The sequence below is a fragment of the Bos mutus genome, chromosome 5 (genome assembly GCF_027580195.1).
Source record: "Bos mutus isolate GX-2022 chromosome 5, NWIPB_WYAK_1.1, whole genome shotgun sequence".
In the NCBI taxonomy this organism is placed as follows: Eukaryota; Metazoa; Chordata; class Mammalia; order Artiodactyla; family Bovidae; genus Bos; species Bos mutus.
This window is the reverse complement of record NC_091621.1, coordinates 93,290,038-93,312,854: the sequence shown is the minus strand read 5'-3', so window position 1 is coordinate 93,312,854 and position 22,817 is coordinate 93,290,038. Positions and strand designations below refer to the sequence as shown.

Genomic DNA, 22,817 nt, shown 5'->3' with positions numbered 1-22,817 from the left:
ATACTATAAAAATAAAAGGGTAAAACTATGAGTGCCTGGAGCTTTAAAAAAAAGAAAAAGGAAATGCTTTCATCGAACAAACCATGAAAGATCTAAAAAATCTAGAAAGGTAAAACAAGTAATGAGTGATATATATAAAACAAAACTAAATTTACAATGAATTGTGAATTGGTGGACAGAAGTCACACTCTGGTCAATAACTGGTTTTCCTTTTCTATCTTTCAAAAGTGGACACATTCAAATATTAATTACAGCTTTCTTGACTCAATAATACAAGATGGACTTCATTACAGAAAATCTCCAACTTCTAAAAAAAGAACAAAAACAGCTAAGCAAATTAAACTGTATATACTAAGCAATAAGTCTAAAGGTATTTTCTAAGGCATTTTGCTCTGACTGATAAAGCAGTTGTCATGCTTTACCTTGTCACCAAAATTCCTACTGTGTGTGCGTGTGCTCAGTCATGTTCAACTCTTTGCAACCCCAGGGACCACAGCCTGCCAGGCTCCACTGTCCATGGGATTAATTAACACTAATGCCTTGAAAACTAAAACTCAAAAATAGTCAAAGAAAAGTAAACAGTAAAAAGCAATCTCAGGATTGTTTTATTTTAATAGACAAATTTATTTTCACAGAAACTCAGTAGGCAATGACACTATAAGAAATATATAGATAGAAATATTCAATACATTATAAAAATAGACAACACTAAATTAACCAGAATATAATACCAGTATTGTCACCATTACCCACAATTTAACAATCTAATGAAAAATTTTCAAAAGATGTACTTCTCCAAAAATCAAAACGAAGCAAATCATCCAAATACACTTAAAAAATATGAACCAGACTTTCAGAAACTTTTGATGGTGGTTAGTTTGAAATGGAATTCACATTAATTCTGATGCAAGCGAGTAGAAATCTGTATGTGATTACATTTTTCATGAAGAAATTATGAAAGAAGAGTGATATGGATACTGAGAATTAACCAAGTCAAATTATAAACACCAAGTTTGTCTTTTCCATGTGTCCCACGAATCTCAGGAGACAATTAAAAGCTATTTTTAGCATCTGCAAACACTGTACCCAAATAATTTGGTTTCAAAAGAATGGAATTTTTAGGGTAATGCATCTATGTGTTTTCATATGACACAGACCAATAAGTTATTTGTTAAGATACCAGAAAATCTGAAAACAAATACCCATGCCTAAGAATCATTCCAGCTTGTTTGCCTGTGTTAATCAACCAAATACCATCAGCTTCCTAAGCACTATTTAGCTCTACAAAAGAAGATGTTAGTGACTACAGATGCTTTCCATACCCCAGCAACTATTACATATTAAAATGCAGATAAGTCATCCAGTATTTTCAAAGAAATATTAATATATTTTAAAAAGGCAAACGTGTCCTGAGTTTCTTAAAATACAGTACTAGGGAAATAAAGATTATTTTAAAGTAATAGCCTTTCTCTGAATAATTTAGTTCAAATTCTGAAATAGTTTGTTTCCTTCTGAACATTTTAAAGAGCAGAAGGAAGCAAAATTAACAGCACTGATTTGTCAAAATCAACTTTACAAAATACAAAAACTAAAAATTAGTTTTTAAAGGAAATATTACAAGTGTGGGCTTCTTTATGTATTTAGTTAGTTCAATATATTTAGAACACTGCTTCATCTATGGTGCATTTATTAACCTTTTAGAAGACTTCCAGCACTTAACATTATCTGCCTGAAGTACATATAAAATTAAGCAACACCAAATAGTTCTGTAATAAAAGTTATAGAATCATGAGCCTGGCCAAAAAATTGGCATATCCATGCAGTTCATTCTTTGGTGTCATGGCAAGTGGAGAGATGAACACTTTGTTATGATTAGTTATCTATGTTGAAAGATTCCATAAAATCCAGCTTTAACAATTCAGACATGACTTAGTGACTGAACAACAACAATTCTCAGACTTCTTTATTTCAGAATTTAATCTCTTTTGTTGCATTACTATATTAATTCTCTCCTAAATTACCCTCAGTATTTAATATATTGCTGATATTTCACAAGAAAAACATATACACAACACTTAGAAAAGAAAAATGGTTAGTCGCTCAGTCATGTGCGATTCTTTGTGACCCCCATGGACTCTAACCCATCAGGCTCCTCTATCCATGCACAACCTTTAATGTAACATTTTTACTGAGCAACTCTACAGAAGGGATCACTCAAGGTCCTCAAGAAGTTACAGTCTGCTGTAGAGCAGAGGGTAGTGTGTAAGAAGAGCATGCAAATACAAAAAACACAAAATATAAAAGGGTCTTACAAAAGAAGAAGAACATGCAAGGTGGGAAAAAATTTTCAGAAGTTGGAGCATCATGAAATCCTTCAGGTAAAAGGAGACATCTGAAATTTATTTCAAGAGACCTAGAGAATTTAAAATGGCACATTAAGAACATAGATTATACTCAAGTCTTTTCTTAAAATCTTTTCCTAAAAGATAGCAAGCAAGGATTGGATTGTTTGCTTCCATATAAACAAAGGTCAAAGAGTAGGTAAAAAGAAAAAAAACTGCAAAAAAAAAAAAAAAACAGAATGCAAATACAAGGAAGATGAATCTTACACTATCAGTATGGAAAATGAGAATCAATCACATTTATATCAGGGAAACCACAAAAAGCTCAGGAATGGGCAGTGCTGAAAGACGAGTAAAGATGAGACTCAACGTAAGAATCACAGATATATCCCAAGATCCCCTCCCAGAATCAGCACAACTGGGCAATTAATAATTCCTCATCACAGAAGAAGACTGAAGGTTTAATCCTTGGACAGTGTAAAAGCAAGAATCTCTAGACTGGAAGATCAGAGACAGGTGACTAAATCAAAATTGTATTAAATTTTAAGACCCATTCTCCCATCTTCTTTCACCACTCAGGAACGAAACTGCCAATTGCAGGTCTTCAACTTCTAAACAGTAGATTATAAGATTCTTCTCTGATCTAATCTAATCACTCCCTGACAAAGGACCTCACCAGACATTCCACAAAGATACAGCTCACTCAGGTAACACTACTTTGATAACCCTACCCATATACGGGTCAAGAAGCAACAGTTAGAACCCTGTATGGAACAAGTGATTGGTTCAAGACCAAGAAAGGAGTTTCAAAGGGCTGTCGGCTGTCATCCTGTTCGTTTAACCTACATGCTGAGCACATCATAAGAAATGCCAGGCTGGATGAATTACAAGCTGGAATCAAGATAAGTGGGAGAAACATCAACAACCTCAGATATGCAGATGATACCACTCTAATAGCAGAAAGCTAAGAGGACTAAAGAGCCTCTTGATGAGGGTGAAGGAGGAAAGTGAAAGAGACAGCTTAAGACTAAATATTGGGGGAAAAAAAAAAAAAAAAAAACTAAGATCATGGCATCTGGTCCCATAACTTCATGGCAAATAGAAGGAGAAAAGGTGGAAGTAGTGACAGATTTCCTCTTCTTGGGCTCCAAAATCACTGCAGATAGTGACTGCAGCCATCCATGAAATCAGAAAAGGACTACTTCTTGGCAGAATAGCGATGACAAACCTAGACAGTGTGTTGAAAAGCAGAGACACTACTCTGCCAACAAAGGTCTATATATTCAAGGCTATAGTCTTCACAGTGGTCCCATAGGGTTTTGAGAGTGAAAAGTGAAAGTCACTCAGTTGTGTACAACTCTTTGCAACCCCATGTACTGTAGACTGCCAGGCTCCTCTTTCCATGGAATTCTCCAGGAAGAACACTGGAGTGGGTAGCTGTTCCTTTCTCCAGGGGATCTTTCTAACCCAGGGATAGGACCCAGTCCTCCCACACTGCGGGTGGCTTCCTCACTATCTGAGCCACCAGGGAAGCCCATGGTTGTGAAAGTTGGACCATAAAGAAGGCAGAAAGCCAAAGAATTGATGCCTTCAAAATTTGGTGCTGGAGAAGACTCCTGAAAGTCCCTTGGACAGCAAGGAGATCAAACCAGTCAATCTTGAGCAAGATCAACCATGAATATTCACTGGAAAGACTGATACTAACGCTGAAGTTCCAGTGTTTTGGTCATCTGATGTGAAAAGATGACTCATTGGAAAAGTCCCTGATGCTGGGAAAGACCGAAGACAGAAGGAGAAGGCATCAAGAGGATGAAATGGCTGGACAGTATCATCGATGCAATGAACATGAACTTTGGGCAAACTCCAGGAGATGGTGAGGGACAGGGAGGCCTGGTGCACTGCAGTCCATGGGGTCACAAAGAGTCAAACATGACTGGGCTACTGAACAGCAACCCACATACATGTAATTCCCAATTTGCTCCTTATTTCATTAAGAGACAAAATAAGTATAACAGTTAAGAGAAGGGAATATGGATTTTGGCTGCCTGGATTCAGATTCTAGCTCTGCCACTTAACAAACTGTGTAAAACTGGGCAACTTATTTATCATTTTATGACTCAGTTTTCTCATCTGTCAAATAGGAATAATAATAATGGTAACTAATTCCTAAAGTCCTTGTGAGGATTAAATAAGTTAAAAAAGACGAAGCACTTAGAACAATGTCTGACACAATTTAATCATTACATAAGCATAAGCTAACATTATTAGTGTCTCAATCATATCTGAACAGATAGCCAAGGACAATCACAGGTATGTAGAAATGAAATTATGGTTGCCGGGTGGTGGGGGAGGGATAATTTGGTTGCCTTTGAGAAGGCCATGTACACACTGCAATATTTAAAATAGATAAACAATAAGGACCTATTGTATAGCACATGGAACTCTGCTCCATGTTATGTGCCAACCTGGATGGGAGAGGGGAGTGGGGAAGAACGGATACATGTATATATATGGCTCAGTCCATTTACTGTTTACTTGAAACTACCACAACATTGCTAATCAGCTACACCCTAATAAAAATAAAAAGTTTAAAATATGGGGGAAAAAAACAATAAGAATATTCAAATGACAAAAAAAGAAAATAGCTAATATGAAAAGAGCAGAGGTCAATTACTAATAGCTCCAGAAAGAATGAAGTGACAGGACCAAAGCAGAAATGATGCTCACTTGTGGATGTGTCAGGTGTGAAAGTAAAGTTCGATGCTGTAAAGAACAATACTGCATAGGAACCTGGAATGTTACGTCCATGAATCAAGATAAAGTGGACATGGTCAAGCAGGAGATGACAAGAGTGAACATTAACATCTTAGGAATCAGTGAACTAAAATAGACGGGAATGGGTGAAGTTAATTCAGAATACTATTATATCTACTATTGTGGGCAAGAATCCCTTAGGGGGGAAAAAAATGGAGTAGACTTCATAGTCAACAGATGAGTCTGAAATGCAATATCTGAGTAAAATCTCAAAAAATGACAGAATGATCTCAGATCATTTCCAAGGCAAACTATTCAACATCACAGTAACCCAAGTCTATGCCCCAACCACTGATGCCAAAGAAGCTGATGTTGAACGGTTCTATGAAGACCTACAAGACCTTCTAAAACTAACACCAAAAAGAGATATTTGTTTCATCACAGGGGATTGGAATGCAAAAGGAGGAAACAAGAGATACCTAGAGTAACAGGCAAGTTTGGCCTTAAAGCACAAAATGAGGCAGGGCAAAGGCTTACAGAGTTTTGTCAGGAGAACACATTTGGTCATTGGTTATAGGAAACACCCTTTTCCAAGAACACAAGAGATGACTCCACACATGGGCATCACCAAATGGTCAATATCAAAATCAGATCAATTACATTATTTTCAGCCAAAGATGAGAAGTTCTATAAGTTAGCAAAAACAAGACCTGAAGCTGACCGTGGCTCAGATCATCAGCTCCTTACTGAAAATTTCAGGCTTAAATTGAAGAAAATAGGGAAAACCACTAGGCCATTCAGGTATGACCTAAATCAAATCCCTTATGATTACACAGTGAAGTGATGAATAGATTCAAGAAATTAGATCTGGTAGATGGAGTGCCTGAGGAACTATGGACAGTTTCATAACACTATTCAGGAGTCAGTGAACAAAAAAACCATCTGACAGGGGAAAAAAAAAAACACAAGATGTCAAAGTGGTAGTCTGAGGAGGCTTTACAAATACCTGAAGAAAGAAGAGAAGTGAAAAGCAAGAGAGAAAGGAATAGATATATCCAATTGAATGCAGAGTTTCAGAGAAGAGCAAGGAGAGATAAGAAGGCCTTCTTCAATGAACAATGCAATGAAGCACAGGAAAACAATAGAATGGGAAAGACTAGAGATCTCTTCAAGAAAATTGGAGACATCAAGGGAACATTTCATGCAAGGATAGGCACAATAAAGGACAGAAATGGCAAGGACCTAACAGAGGCAGAAGATATTAAGAGGTGGCAAGAACACACAGAAGAACTATATAAAAAAGGGTCTTAATGACCAGGATATCCACATTGGTGCCGTAACTTACCTAGAGCCAGACATTCTGGAGTGTGAAGTCAAGTGGGCCTTAGGAAGCATTACTAGGAATAAAGCTAGTGGAGGTGACAGAATTCCAGCTGAGCTATTTAAAACACTAAAAGTTAATGTTGTTAAAGTGCTGTGCTCATTATGCCAGAAAATTTGGAAAACTCAGAAGTAGCCATGAGACTGAAAAGGTCAGTTTTCATTCCAGTCCCAAAGAAGGGCAATGCCAAAGAATGTCCACAGGAGAATTGTGCTCATTTTGCATACTCATTAAGATTACACTCAAAATCCTTCAAGTTAGGCTTCAGCAGTACATGAACTGAGAACTTGAGGATGTACAAGCTGGATTTAGAAAAAGCAAAGGAACCAGAGATCAAATTGCCAACATTCACTGGATCACAGAGACCAAGGAAAGGAATTCCAGAAGAACATCTACTTCTGCTTCATTGACAATGTGAAAGCCATTGTCAAAGACAATTTACATTGTCTATGTAAATCACAGCAAACTACAGAAAATTCTTAAGGAAATGAGAGTATCAGACCACCTTACCTGTCTCCTAAGAAACCTGTATATGGATCAAGAAGCAACAGTTATAACCTTACATGGAACAACAGACTGGTTCAAAATTGGGAAAGGAGTATGACAAAGTGTATAGTGTCATCCTGCTTACCTAACTTATATACAGGGTACATCATGCAAAATGCCAGGATAGATGACTCACAAGCTGGATTCAAGATTGCAGAAAAAATATCAACAACCTCAGATATGCATATAATACCATTCGAAGGGCAGAAAGGGAAGAGGAACTACAGATCCTCAGTTCAGTTCAGTTCAGTCGCTCAGTCATGTCCAACTCCTTGCGACCCCATGAATTGCAGCACGCTAGGCCTCCCTGTCGATCACCAACTCTCGGAGTTCACTCAAACTCACGTCCATCGAGTCAGTGATGCCATCCAGCCATCTCATCCTCTGTCGTCCCCTTCTCCTCCTGCCCCCAATCCCTCCCAGCATCAGAGTCTTTTCCAATGAGTCAACTCTTCGCATGAGGTGTCCAAAGTATTGGAGTTTCAGCTTTAGCATCAGTCCTTCCAAAGAACACCCAGGGCTGATCTCTTTCAGAATGGACTGGCTGGATCTCCTTGCAGTCCAAGGGACTCTCAAGAGTCTTCTCCAATATCACAGTTCAAAAGCGTCAATTCTTCAGCACTCAGCTTCCTTCACAGTCCAACTCTCACATCCATACACGACCACTGGAAAAACCATAGCCTTGACTAGACAGACCTTTGCTGGCAAAATAATGTTCTGCTTTTCAATATGCTATCTGGGTTGGTCATAACTTTCCTTCCAAGGAGTAAGTGTCTTTTAATTTCATGGCTGTAGTCACCATCTGCAGTGATTTTGCAGCCCCAAAAAATAAAGTCTGACAGTTTCCACTGTTTCCCCATCTATTTCCAATGAAGTGATGGGACCCGATGCCATGATCTTTGTTTTCTGAATGTTGAGCTTTAAGCCAATCTTTTCACTCTCCTCTTTCACTTTCATCAAGAGGCTTTTTTTAGTTCCTCTTCACTTTCTGCCATAAGGGTGGTGTCATCTGCATATCTGAGGTTATTGATATTTCTCCCAGCAATCTTGATTCCAGCTTGTGCTTCTTCTAGCCCAGCATTTCTCATGATGTACTCTGCATATAAGTTAAGCAGGGTGACAATATACAGCCTTGACACACTCCTTTTCCTATTTGGAACCAGTCTGTTGTTCCATGTCCAATTCTAACTGTTGCTTCCTGACCTGCATATAGGTTTCTCAAGAGGCAGGTCATGTGGTCTGGTATTCCCATCTCTTGAAGAATTTTCCACAGTTTATTGTGATTCACACAGTCAAAGGCTTTGGCATAGTCAATAAAGCAGAAATAGATGTTTTTCTGGAACTCTCTTGCTTTTAAGAGGAGAGTGAAAATGCTGGCTTAAAATTCAACATTCCAAAAACTAAGATCATGGCATCTGGTCCCATCACTTCATGGCAAATAGAAGGGGAAAAAGCAGAAGCAATGACAGATTTTATTTCCTGGGGCTCCAAAACTCATTGCAGATGGTGACTGCAGCCATGAAATTAAGATGCCTGCTGCTTGGAAGGAAAGCTATGACAAACCCAAAGAGCGTACTAAAAAGCAAAGACATCATTTTGTGAACAATGGTCTGTATAACCAAAGCCATTGTTTTTCCAGTAGTCATGTATGAATGTGAAAGTTGGACCATAAAGAAGGCTGAGTGCTGAAGAATTGATGATTTTGAATTGTGATGCTGGAGATGACTATTGAGGGTACCTTGGACTGCAAGGAAATTAAACTAGTCAATCGTAAAAAAAATAAACCCTGAATAGTCATTGGAAGGACTTATGAGGAAGCTAAAGCTCCAATACTTTGGCCACCTGATGCAAAGAGCTGATTCCCTGAAAAACACCCTGAAGCTGGGGAAGACTGAAGGCAAAAGGGGAAGACAGTGGCAAAGGATGAGATGGTTAGATAGCATCACTGACTCAATTTGAGCAAACTCCAGGAGACAGTGAATGATGGGAAGCCTGATATGCTGCAGTTCATGAGGCTGTATAGAGTCATACACAACTTAAGAGACTGAACAAAAGCAACAGTATGAAAAACAGAAATGAACTCCCCAAAAAAGGAAAAAAGATGGAAGAAACAGAGATTACATATGAGAGAAATGTTTGCTAAAAAATAAAAACTATAATGAATACCTTCAGAGAGTTGGGATCAGAAGACAGTGCATTCATGAAATAATAAGAAGATTTAATTTGGGAGGGAAGTTGGGTGGTATATAACAAGACTATGGTCTTGAAAATATAAGTGATTACAGAAATGAAACACTTCAGGCTGGATAATAAAGCTAAGAAAATCTCCTTTAAGAAGCAGAGTATAAAAGAAAAAGAAATGAGAAATCAGAGTAAAAATGTAAGAAAAGTGTAAGATCCAGTCTAGAATATGCAATATTTAATTTTAGGAATTCTAGAAAGAATAGAGAAAACAAAAGATATATCATGAGCCAAATAACAAAAGAAACTTTTTAAAACTAAAGGATATAATTTGCAGATTTAATGGTTCCTCAGGTATCTAAGAAAATAGAAGTAAAAAGCCACACTAAGAGTGCAGCGTCTTACATCCTACAAAAAAAGAGAAGATCCTACAAGCGTATAAAGAGATATATATGTAATGGTATTAGACTTTACAAAAGCATCACTGAAAAGTGAAAAACAATGAAGCGATGATGTTAAGATTTTGAGGGAAAATTTTACAACATAGAACTTTATAATCAGCCAACCCAACAAATAACCAAGTAGAGGGAAAATAAGTCATATTCACATCTGACAGTCTCAAAAAAAAAGTTATTTCCCAAAAATTCTATGGAGTAAAGAAATAAGACATGAGAGAGATACAGGATTAAGAAAAAGGAGATCCAAATAAAGTGAGAAACAAAAGGAACTGTCCCAGAAAAATGAAGTGAGTAGCAAGAAGAGACAGCAACAAGTCTAAATTGGAGTAGAGAGGAAAGCTCCTGGGAGATGTATTTGAGGAAATGAAGTTAATAGACTGTCTCTGTTTTACCCTAATAAGAGTAATTTTAAACAACTGGAGAAAAATGTAGGCTTGATTAAGTGATTAGAAAATTAGCTAAATGAAAACAGCGAGAAAACAATGTGTTAGACAGGAAAAGCAAACATAATACACTACCTTTTTCAGCTGTGAGTAGTATGTACATGGTCATAATCATGTTAACAGTGAATAACTACCTGTACCAAAATTATAATATAACCATATTGGGAAGGTAAGAGAAAGACGATGAAGGATGTGGTATGAGCCAGAGGTAAAAGACAGTTTAGGTCTGATCTTCCATATTGGAAAGACAATGGGTATGAAATTTAAAAATCAAGACATAGCAATAATAAATGTTATTTTGTGATTAACTGATAAACACTAAAAGATTCAGCTATATAAGCTGTTAAATATCTTGCTTCTAGAAAGCAAGAAATGGAGAAACTGGAAGAGAGGGCATCATAAGATGGACTTCGGCCATAACAAGCCTTTTACAACTTTAAACTTTAAACTGCGGGCTCTCATAATTGACTTTTTTAATGACAGCATAAAAAAAAATCATGGCATAACTAATCAAGTACCCTTTATTTGCGTCAAAATACTACTCTGAAAAGAAAACTCAAGGCAAGTTTTATTTTTCAAAACAAACTGTAAGAGAAGGCTTAAATATTTTAAATTAGCCTTTAATCAGTGAATAAATGGAAAATGTTTCATGTTAGTCTTCTTTATGACATGTTCCCATATTATAAATATTTATACAAAATGTAAAAGTGTATCTCAGACACCAAAGTTGCTCAAAATAAAATGCAAAAAAACACCAAATAGAAAAGTAGACAATTTAAGTAACTAACTTCAAAAATTACCATCTCCAGAGATTATCCAGAGTATTCAGTCATCCCAAAGTGCCTTACACTGTCCACTCAGCATTTAAGTCAATCTCTATCCCATCTGGAAAATTACTGGCTAACCAACATCCAAAATTTTTTCTGTTTGAGACTATTTCATGCCATGTTTCCTAAAAGTAACAGACAGGTGATTTTTTTTTCAGACAATCCAGAGCAAATATAAATTGGTAAGAGGAAACATAACAAAGGAAATACACATAAACACACACAGACACACACCCCCTTCGCTAAGGTAAAAGTGAACAGCCGTTAAGACTGAACTAAATGGAAGAGCCTAATCAAAACACAAAATCAGAATTTCAAGCTTATCTTGTCAAGGAAACCATTTACCTGAATTTCCATAAGGTCTTCCAAAGTAATTTATGGACCATTTCTTAAACTTTTTTTACTCCCTAGAACCTTGAACTATGCAGTTCCTAGCACACAGTAGGAACTCCAAAAAGTATTTTTGAATCAATGCTTTTGGAATAAATGACTGAATGAAAGCAAATGAGTTACTCATAGTTCCTCCATTACTCTGCTTTTCCTCTTATTTCTCCAAGAAAAATACATTGGAGTTTGAGCACAAAAAGTCTACATCTTAGAAGAAATTACAGTGCCACACTCACTCTCTTATTCAATTATTACTGTGGGTAATGGTAACTTTGAAACTTCCTGTCGTTACTGTTTTTCAGTCACTAAGTTGTGTCCTACTCTTTGCGACCCCATGGACTGCAGCACATCAGGCTTCCCTGTCCTTCACTATCTCCCGGAGTTTGCTCAAATTCATGTTCATTGAGTGGGTGGTGCTATCTAACCATCTCATCCTCTGCCATCTTCTTCTGCTAACTGTGTAGAGGTCAGCATGCATGCACAGAGAAAGTTCTTTGGGTTCCTCACTGGGAACTTTATGCCCATAAACAATATAATCTTTCTCTGATCTAGCTCTCATGAGGGAAATTCACTAGAGAAAAACTTTATTTTCTTAGTCTGGATTCATGTTTTTTAGCCAATGGATAAATTTAATTCAGGAGAGAAATTGCAGGAGACCTCATTTCAGCCTCAATCCAAGCCATATTTACATTAAACTTTTAAGACTAGAGACACTTTTCTGGTTCTTATAACTCTTGGTTCTATTTCTCAATAGCTTCAGAACCTGGAGTTCTTACAAGGCAGGAGATAATAGCTCTCATACAGAACCACCAACAAACAATATCCAACTGCCTGTCTTCTGCTTAGAAGGATCATAAAATTCATATTTCCCATCTTCAATTGGGTCCACAGCGCTGCCAACCACATACATTTTTTTTCTTTAATTAAGCCTCTTGCTCCCCTTCTCCAGAAGCTATTTCAAAGATTTCTCAGCTCTCCTCAAACTTTCCAACAAATTACTTTCAGTAATCGAAGTACATGATCAAGCTTCCTGCTAAACAAAGAAGGCATTTTAAGGGAAGGCCGTTTACTTTTTTCTACCAAAACTATAGTTACGAGCATGTGTACCCAACTGTGATGTGCTTAGTCGCTTCAGTCGCGTCCGACTCTTTGTGACCCCATGGACTGTAGCCTGCCAGGCTCCTCTGTCCATAGGGATTCTCCAGGCAAGAATACTGGAGTGGGTTCCCATGCCCTGCCCCTGGGGATATTCCCAACCCAGGGATCGAACCCAGGTCTCCCACAGATTCTTTACTGTATGAGCCACCAGGGAAGCCCAACTACTCCACTTCATTCTTCTCATAAGGAAAAAGAATTCCTCCACCCACTTAAGACTAATTCCTCCATCTGTGCTCTGAGACCTGACTCTCTCAATTATTCTTCTCTTTATTAAATATTCAACTTTCCCCTTTTATTTGGCTCCTTCCTATTAACAGTGAAACATGTTCCACGTCCTACATCTTTAAAAATGAAACAAAACAAAAACAAAAGCAAAACCATCCTTAACTGCACATTCTTCTCCAACCACAGCCCTCTCCTTTTCACAACTCAACATCATAGATGCTCTATTCTTAAAGACCTACAGACCGTGCCTGCAACCAATTACCTCCTTTTCACTAAATGCAAAAAGACACTTTCAATTCCTTGTCATATTTGAACACTAACAGCATTTGACCAGTCTTTCCTTCTCAAAACACTCTCAATCTCCGGCTTGCAAAACAACCATACTTGTTCCCTCTTTCTTCCTGTTTCTCCGACTGCTTCTTCCCAGTCTCCCTTACAGGTCCTTCTTCTACCTACCCTTTAAATGCTGGCATTTTTATCTCACTTCAAATAAACTCTCTAAGTTATTCATTCCTTCAGATTCATTTTAAACAATTCATTTTCAGATTGTTTACAAACAATCTAAGGGATCTCTAGTTCGGATCCACCTCCTGAGCTTCAGATCCATAAACTCAACAGACAACTGACTAGTTTCTTTTTCATCTAACAGGTACTTCAATACAATCAAACCTGAACCTCAGATCTCTCCCACCAACCTCAAATTGACTCTTCCTCTAGGATTCTTTCACAGTTGGCCAAGAACAAAAGCTGGAGTCATCCTTGCCTCCTCCTTCTCTCACCAAATTCTGTGTCTTAAATACTTCTAGAATTTATCTACTCAATTGCTAATATTTTTACCCTAGTTAAAGCACCTTTATGTTTTATCTGGTTCATAGCATCAGCCTTCAAAATAGTTTTCTGCTTCCAGTTTGCGCCTTTCTATTCCATCCTCGACTCTACTTACACAGGTGATTTCTTCTAAAGACTCACGCCTCTATAGAACACAAACTCTGGAGTCTCACCACTACGCAAAGCAAACATGAAGACAAAGTTGTAAACTGAGACTAATGATCAGAAGTAAAAGTATATTCTGCAAAACGCCTACAATTACATCACAATATTAAGGCAGTATTATGAGGGTACTCTATATAACACACAATAGAGAAAAGTGTTAGTGAACAACACAGTACAGTGTTGACAACTTTATAAAGTGCTTCATATCTTTCATAGTGTTATATGTGCTTTTTTATCTTTTTCTCTTTATAGTGAATTTTCATTTATCTGGACAGATATATTTAATAACCTCACCTATCTGGAACATGGCTGTTCTGCTATAATAAGCATAAAACTCTTAGGCAGATTGTTGTTGTTGTTGTTTTTGGGTAAGAGTAAAATCAAAACACAATGTCTCAGTGTTCGGTATTTAACCACAGACAGCTTTAAACCTTTGTTAAGAATTTGTTTACTCTTCTCCTAGACATAATTAGAGCGTCCAGTGCCCCTCTGATCTAAACTGTAACTCCCTCTGACTCACTCTGTTCTAGCTACATAGCCTCCCTAACAATCATACTCCTGCCTCAAGGCGTTTGGTCTTTTTTTTTTAATTGTTTATTCCATTTTTTTTAATAAAATTAAGATATGGAAACCTACCACCAGGCATAAAACTGAAGATCATAACAAATTACATATAACCCCTCCTTGGATCTCTCTGGACTCACAATCCTAAGTTTATTTTTCATCATTCCTTTGTTTTCAAGTTAATGAAGTTCCATTTTATTTCTACCACCAAAAGGTATATTTTACAGGGCATCCTATGACTTAAATTTAGGGGATTTAATTTTTTCATGTTATGTTGATAATATTATTTTAGCTACCATTCATTCTTTTTTACTACTTTAATATACCATAGTTTATTCAGCCACTTTCTTTTCAACAAACATTTGTGTGGCTTACAATATTTTTTTACTGAAAAGATGTACCATAATTAATTTTTCTTAACGCCTATTAATAAAATCTTATAATTTTCACTGAAGAAGTCTTTTATATCTCCTACTAGATTTATCCCTAGATACTAACATTCTGATACATTAATATCTTCTTTTAAATTGTATTTTCTAGTTGTCTAATGCTATTGTGTAACAATACAATTAACTTTTAACTTTTTTATATTAATCTTATATCCATTCAGCTTTGCCAAACTGACATCTAGTAATTTATATCTTTTGATTTTATAGGTAAATGATCATATTATCTTCAGATAACAATTTTACTTCTTTCCAATTCTATCTAATTTATTTTTCTTATCTTCAAGCACAGGCTATGTCCTTCAATAAAGTGCTAAGTACAAGAGGTAATGTGGTGACTGTAGTCTTCAAAGACATTATCAAAAATATCTCCTAACTCACATATTCTCCTAAGAATGAAACACTGATACTCATTCCAAAGAGTCATAATAGCTCTGTTTTCTCCTTTTGAAACTATGGGATATTAATCATTAAACTTCCAAAACCGATATAGTACAGTAGAATTAACATCTGTGACTTTCCCAGTTAGGTCATAAAACTGTAATTTCTGATTGTGTCCTTATATTGCCTGGCTAGTAACCTAGCTACCATGTTGTGAGAAAAGCCAAGCCAGGCCACATGGAGAGATGACGTGGAGAAGTCACCTGCAAGTTTTTCAACTGATTACCTGAGCCCCCAGCCAGCAACTGGAATCAAATCACCAGATATATAAAAATACTTTCAGATGATTCCAGCTTCCAGCTATCCAGCTACTTCCAGTATTTAAGTCATCCCACTGATGCATTAGAAAGGGGGGAGCAGTAACAAATCTTCTTATTTTGCACTGTTCAAGTTCCTGACCCTCAGAATCCATAGGAATAATAAAATAGTTGTTTAATGCCCTTAAGTTTAGGATGATTTCTTATGTAGCAATAAAACCACTAGAATGGGTGATAACATCCATGTCTGTAACATTTCTGTTTTTAAAGGGAATGTTTTTAATATTTTCCCATTTAAAAACATGTCTGTTGATTATTGTTGGGTTTTTTTTTTAATAGTCCCAACAGGTTAAACAATTTCCAACTTTCCTAATTGAATTTACATTGATAATTAGATGCTTTTTTCCACCTTACTGACATTACCATATGATTTTTCTCTTTTAATCTATTAATATCATCATTTACATTTATAGATCATATAATAATTATCTATCCTTGCATACCTGAAACAAACAGAACTTGGAAAGAGCATTTTTCTTCTTTTACAATGTACATTTCAAAATGTTAGTATCTTGTTTGAGATTTCTACATCTACACTCAAGAGTGAAATAACCTGTAATTTTCATTTCTTCTAATGCCTTCATCTGGTTTAGATATCAGGGTTACACAGGGCTTTCAGAACTAGGTGGGGCAACATTCTCTTTTTCTATTAATTAAAAGAGATTGCATCAGATTGGAATAACCTTTTTTAAAAAATTTTGGTAGAAACTTGCTCAGCAAATCATCTGGACTTGTTGCTTTCTTTGTGGTAAGATTCAATTTCTTGTAATTATAGGATGATTCAGACTTTTAATTTCTCCCTCATTTTTTGTAAGTAATATTTTTCTAGAAATGTGTCTATTTCTTCTAAGTTTTTAAAAAACAGCTGGCATAAAGTTGTTAATATCATCATGGTTGATTTTTTTATTGTGGTAAAATAAATACCACATAAAATTTACTATCTTAACCACGTTTAAGTGTACAGTTCAGTGGTATTAAGCATATTCATATTACTATGAAGTCACCATCATCCGTCTTTTCATTTTTCTTTGCAAAACTAAAACTCTGTCCCCATTAAATGGTAATTCCCCATTCTCATTTCCCTAGTCCCTGACAACCATCATTCTATGTTCTATTTTGACTACATTAAGTACCTTACGTAAGTGGAATAATACAGTAATTGTCTCTTTGTGAGTGGTTTACCTCACATAGCATAATGTCCGCAAAGTTCTTCCATGCTGTAGCATATATCAGAAGTCCCTTCCTTTCTAACTGAATAATATTCCATTATGCCACATTTTGTTTACCCATATATGTCAAGATACTTGGGTTGTTTCATATGTCTTAGCTTTTGTGAAGAATACTGCTGTGAATCAGTATCTTGTACCCTGCTTTTAATTATTTTGAGTATATATCCCGATGTGGAATTGTTAGAGTATATAGTAATTCTAGTTTTAATTTCTGGAGGAACTACCATACAGCTGTTTCCCACAACAGCAGTACCACTTTGCGTTGCCACCAACAGTGCTCAAGTGTTCCAATTTCTCTATATCTTCATCAAAACTTATTATTTTCTGGATTTTTTGTTTATTTGGGGGGTTTTTTGGTAATAGTAGGCATCCTAATGAGTATGAGGCGGTATCTCATTACAACTGACTTTGCATTTCCTGAACAATTAATGATGCTGAGCATCTTTTAATGAGTTTATTAGCATTCTGCACATCTTTAGAGAAATGTCTATTCAAAACCTTTCAGTTCAGTTCAGTCATTCAGTCACATCTGACCCTTTGTGAGTCCGTGGACTGCAGCATCCAGGCTTTCCTGTCTATCACCAATTCCTGAAGCTTGCTCAAACTGATGTCAGTCAAGTCCGTTAGCCATTTTTTAATCTACTTGTTTGTTTTTTAGTGTTGAGTTTTGTTGTTGCTGTTATTGTTTAGTTCCTAAGTCGTGTCCAACTCTTTTGTGACCCTATGGGCTATAGACTGCCTGTCTCCTCTGTCCATGAAATTTCCCAAACAAGAACACTGGAGTATATTGCCATTTCCTCCTCTGAGGGATCTTTCCGACCCAGGGATCGAACTCATGTCTCTGCATTGGCAGGCAGATTCTTTACCCCTGAACCACCAGAAAAGCCCTGATGAGTTTTAGGAGCTCTCTGTATACTCTGGAATATTAATTCCTTATCAGATATATGGTTTGCAAATATTTTCTTCCATTCTGTGGAGAAGCTAGATCTTTTAAACACCACTACTGGAGATGTAAAATGGCACAGTCATTTCCGTTACTCTGGAAAATAATTTGCCAGTGTCTTTAAAAGTTAAATATACACTTACCAAAATATCTAGAATTGTACTCTTGGGTATTTCTCCCAAAGAAATGAAAACTTATGTCCACACAAAAATCTGTACATGATTGTTCATACCTTTGTTTTTATCAGTCAAAAAACAGAAACAACCAAAAAGTTCTAAAATAAGTGAACAGTTAAACTGTGCCACATCCATGCTACTATAGTATTAGTCAGTATTACAAAGAAAAGAATTACTGACACATGCAACAAGTTTAGATGAATCTCAAGGGCATTAACTGAGTGATAAAAAAAATCTCCTCTCAAAAGGTCAAATACTGTATGATTCCATTTATATAACACTGTCAGAATGATAAAACTGTAAATATGGAGAACAAATTAGCAGTTGCTAGGGGTTGGGGATGGTAGGAAGGGAAGGAATAAGGCTGACTATATAAAGGTAGCACAAGGAGATCTTACTGGTGACAGAATAGTTCTGTGTTTTGATGTGACATTGGTTACACAAATCTATAGATGTGGTAAAATGACAGAACTGCACACACACACTGTACCAACATCAATTTCCTAGTTTTGACATTGTATTATGCATACAAAATCACTTCAATTGTGTCTGACTCTGCCACCCTATGGACTGTAGCTCACCAGGCTCCTCTGTTCATGGGATTTTCCAGGCAAGAATACTGGAGTGGGCTATCATGTCCTCCTCTTGGGGATCTTCCTGACCCAGGGATCAAACCCGCATCTCTTATGTCTCCTGCAGGTGGGTTCGTTTCCACTAGTGCCACCTGGGAGGAGATCATTGTACCACAGTTACATGAAATTTAACCATTTGGGAAACTGAACAAAACAGGACTTCTCTGTACTATCTTTGCAACTTCTTATGAATCTACAAACATTTGAAAATGAAGTTTTTTTAAGCCATGTATCTTGAAAAAGTTAAATTACGTACTTCATTAAAACAAAATTTAAACGTCTCTTTAAAAATTTTGACTTACACAGCATTTTCCTTTAAATTGGCTAACCAATTTACCACATAATTGACTTAGCTTCATAATGCATCAACTTCATCATGGTGTTAAAGATTTCTCATTAATAAATGATGAAGAGAATGAAATTTTTAGGATAAGATACTGATAAAGATGCTCAATTGCCTGTAAATTTACACAGTCTGCAAATGCCTAAAGGATACTTTAAAATTATTTTACCACAAAGAAAACTTATTATAAGACTAGATATTAGCATGTTGGTGTTTCAACACCAATGACTTAAAAGAGAGGTGCCCCTGTTTAGTCATAAATACAATTCAACTCCATCTTCTACAAACAGCAACAAAAATTATGAGATAAGTAAAAGAGAAAGAAAACTGTCAAGAGACAAAGAAATCAAAACCAGGCTAGGCGATGATCCAAATGACAGGAATTAAAAAAGAAAAAAGCAGCTGTGATAGACGAATACAATGGAAAGGTGGAAAATATGCATACATGGCTATCAACAGATAGATGGAAACCATTAAAAAGAGTAAAATGGAAATGCTGGTAATGTATCAGGGAGGAAAATATCTTTTATGGGTTTATCATCAAAATGTACAGAATAGGAAAAAAAAAAAACCAGTGACCTTGAAAATAGATCAACAGAAATTATAAAAACTGGAACACACACAAACACACTTTGGCTAAAAAAAAGAGAGAGAGAGAGAGAAAAGAATCCATCCATAAATTGCAGGACAGTCTCGGAAGGTCTATCATATGTAAAATTAAAATCATCAAAAAAGAGAGAGAGAAGAGAGATTATTTAAAGAGATACTGGCTGAAAGTTTTTCAAATCAATTAAAGACAACAAACACAAACCAAGAAAATTAAAAGAACCCACACCAGATAAATACAAAGTACACAAACTCTTATAAAATCTAATGTGAGGTAAGATGCACACAAGTATACAAAACGTAAAGTATATGAGAGATTTGGAAAGATCCATCAAAAATAGAATAGGCAATTAAAATCAAATTCTCTTTCTCCTCTAATATGTAATGAACAAATCAGCTACATAACTGTTCAACTCTGAAAATAGCTAAGTTGTTAATCATTAAATAATTGAATAACATACAACAGCTAAGCTGTTACAGAACCGGCTATCTGAATCTGTACCAACACTGTAACTATAAAAGCATGAAATCATGCTAATTATTTCCAGACACTCAACAATTTTCTCATAGTAAGAAATATGGCATACGAAACTAAAGATTTCTCATTAATAAATCATGAAGAGACTGAAATTTTTAGGATAAGATACTGATAAAGATGCTCACTTGACTCCAAATTTACAGTCTGCAAATGCCTAAAGCATACTTTAAAATTATTTCACCACAAAGAAAATCATATAAGTCTAGATATTAATTTTTAATAAGTATTTCTTCTAAATTTTGTTTTACAATACTTGAACTGTACTTTTCTTGAGAATTTTATTGTCAAAACATAAAAACAATTTGCTACGATGTCATCCTAGCCTATTCATTTCTAGTATTCAAATGTATACATACATGTTTCAATTGCACATGAAATTATAAATTCCTTTTTCATATATTACACCATTAATATACTTCTAAGTCATTACGGGCTTTGTAACTGTACTCTTCATGACTGTACTATTTACATCCGCATAATATACCATCAGCATGACAATCTAATCATTATCCTACTTCTAAACACTACAGTTTATCCAATATATTCTCTACTACAGAACCAACATCACAATGACTTCATTATACATTAACTTTTTAAAATTATTTTAGGTCATAGTATAAACTTCCAGATACAGATTGATAAGGTCAAAGACTATGAACACTGCTTGATGAAGTTTGTTAAATCACTTTCCAAAGGAACTATACTGATTAATAACATACATGCAATCTTTTTAATTATTTAAATATAGATATAAAAATATATAACTTTAAAGCATAAGTATGATTTTGCTATCATTAAAGTATTATTTTTAATGCAATCCTTCTTCTCCTTTGTGGACATCATTTCTTGTCTCACAGTATACCTTCCTTTCTTGCACCACATAAAGGCACCACCCATTTGCCCATCAAAACTCAGCAGTGGCCACAGGACTGGAAAAGGTCCGTTTTCATTCCAATTCCAAAGAAAGGCAATGCCAAAGAATGCTCAAACTACGCACAATTGCACTCATCTCACACGCTAGTGAAGTAATGCTCAAAATTCTCTAAGCCAGGCTCCAGCAATATGTGAACCGTAAACTTCCTGATGTTCAAGCTGGTTTTAGAAAAGGCAGAGGAACCAGAGATCTAATTGCCAACATCCGCTGGATCATGGAAAAAGCAAGAGAGTTTCAGAAAAACATCTATTTCTTCTTTATTGACTAGGCCAAAGCCTTTGACTGTGTGGATCACAATAAACTGTGGAAAATTCTGAAAGAGATGGGAATACCAGACCACCTGATCTGCCTCTTGAGAAATTTGTATGCAGGTCAGGAAGCAACAGTTAGAACTGGACATGGAACAACAGACTGGTTCCAAATAGGAAAAGGAGTTTGTCAAGGCTGTATAATGTCACCCTGTTTATTTAACTTATATGCAGAGTACATCATGAGAAACGCTGGACTGGAAGAAACACAAGCTGGAATCAAGATTGCCGGGAGAAATATCAATCACCTCAGATATGCAGATGACACCACCCTTATGACAGAAAGTGAAGAGGAACTCAAAAGCCTCTTGATGAAGGTGAAAATGGAGAGTGAAAAAGTTGGCTTAAAGCTCAACATTCAGAAAACGAAGATCATGGCATCCGGTCCCACCACTTAATGGGAAATAGATGGGGAAACAGTGGAAACAGTGTCAGACTTTATTTTTCTGGGCTCCAAAATCACTGCAGATGGTGACTGCAGCCATGAAATTAAAAAATTACTCCTTGGAAGGAAAGTTATGACCAAACTAGATAGCATATTCAAAAGCAGAGACATTACTTTGCCAACAAAGGTTCATCTAGTCAAGGCTATAGTTTTTCCTGTGGTCATGTATGGATATGAGAGTTGGACTGTGAAGAAGGCTGAGTACCGAAGAATTGATGCTTTTGAACGGTGGTGTTGGAGAAGACTCTTGAGAGTCCCTTGGACTGCAAGGAGATCCAACCAGTCCATTCTAAAGGAGATCAGCCCTGGGATTTCTTTGGAAGGAATGATGCTAAAGCTGAAACTCCAATCCTTTGGCCACCTCATGCGAAGAGTTGACTCATTGGAAAAGACTCTGATGCTGGGAGGGATTGGGGACAAGAGGAGAAGGGGACGACAGAAGATGAGATGGCTGGATGGCATCACTGACTCGATGGACGTGAGTCTCAGTGAAATTCAGGAGTTGGTGATGGACAGGGAGGCCTGGCGTGCTGCGATTCATGGGGTCGCAAAGAGTTGGACACGACTGAGCGACTGATCTGATCTGATCTGATCTGAATATTCCATACTGTAGATATATATTCAATACATATTTATTCAGTCATTCCTCTACCAATAAACCTATATTTTGTTTCTGTCTTGTACACTTTGTTTCCATCTTTTTGCCACTATTGTTTAATAAATGAATAAACAGAAATCAGCCCTGAATATTCAATGGAAGGACTGATGCTGAAGCAGAAACTCCAATACTTAGGCCACCTGATGCAAAGAACTGACTCATTGAAAAAGACCTTGACACTGGTCTTTTTGATTGAAGGAGGAAGGAGAAGGGGATAACAGAGGATGAGATGGTTGGATGGCATCACCAACTTGATGGACATGAGTTTAAGTAAGCTCTGGGAGTTGGTGATGGACAGGGAAGCCTGGCATACTGCAGTCCACGGGGTTGCAAAGAATCAGACAAAACTGAGCAACTAAACTGAACTGAAACAAATGTTTGTACAGAAACCTTTATATGCAGAGGTATGTTTCAATGGGCTAGATTCCAAAGAATGGGTTTGCTAGGTCAACTAGTATACATAGAATATTTTTTACTTTAATAGATGTCATTGGATCATCTTCCTAAAAGACTCTATTAATTAGTCTACCAGCAAAATATAA

At 36.4% G+C, this 22,817-nt stretch overlaps 1 protein-coding gene across 11 annotated transcripts in view; it reads right to left on the bottom strand.

The window, feature by feature from the left end:
- The window catches only part of CCDC91 (coiled-coil domain containing 91), a 398,212-nt gene that overhangs the window by 310,706 nt on the left and 64,689 nt on the right, over positions 1-22,817 (bottom strand). Inside the window, exon 2 of one of the 11 annotated variants that reach the window (XM_070371253.1) lies at positions 18,393-18,535. The exons of the other annotated variants lie outside the window; for them this stretch is intronic. The gene's annotated coding sequence lies outside the window, so the exon portion shown is untranslated. The remainder of the gene's footprint in view (positions 1-18,392; positions 18,536-22,817) is intronic. 11 annotated transcript variants of the gene reach the window in all.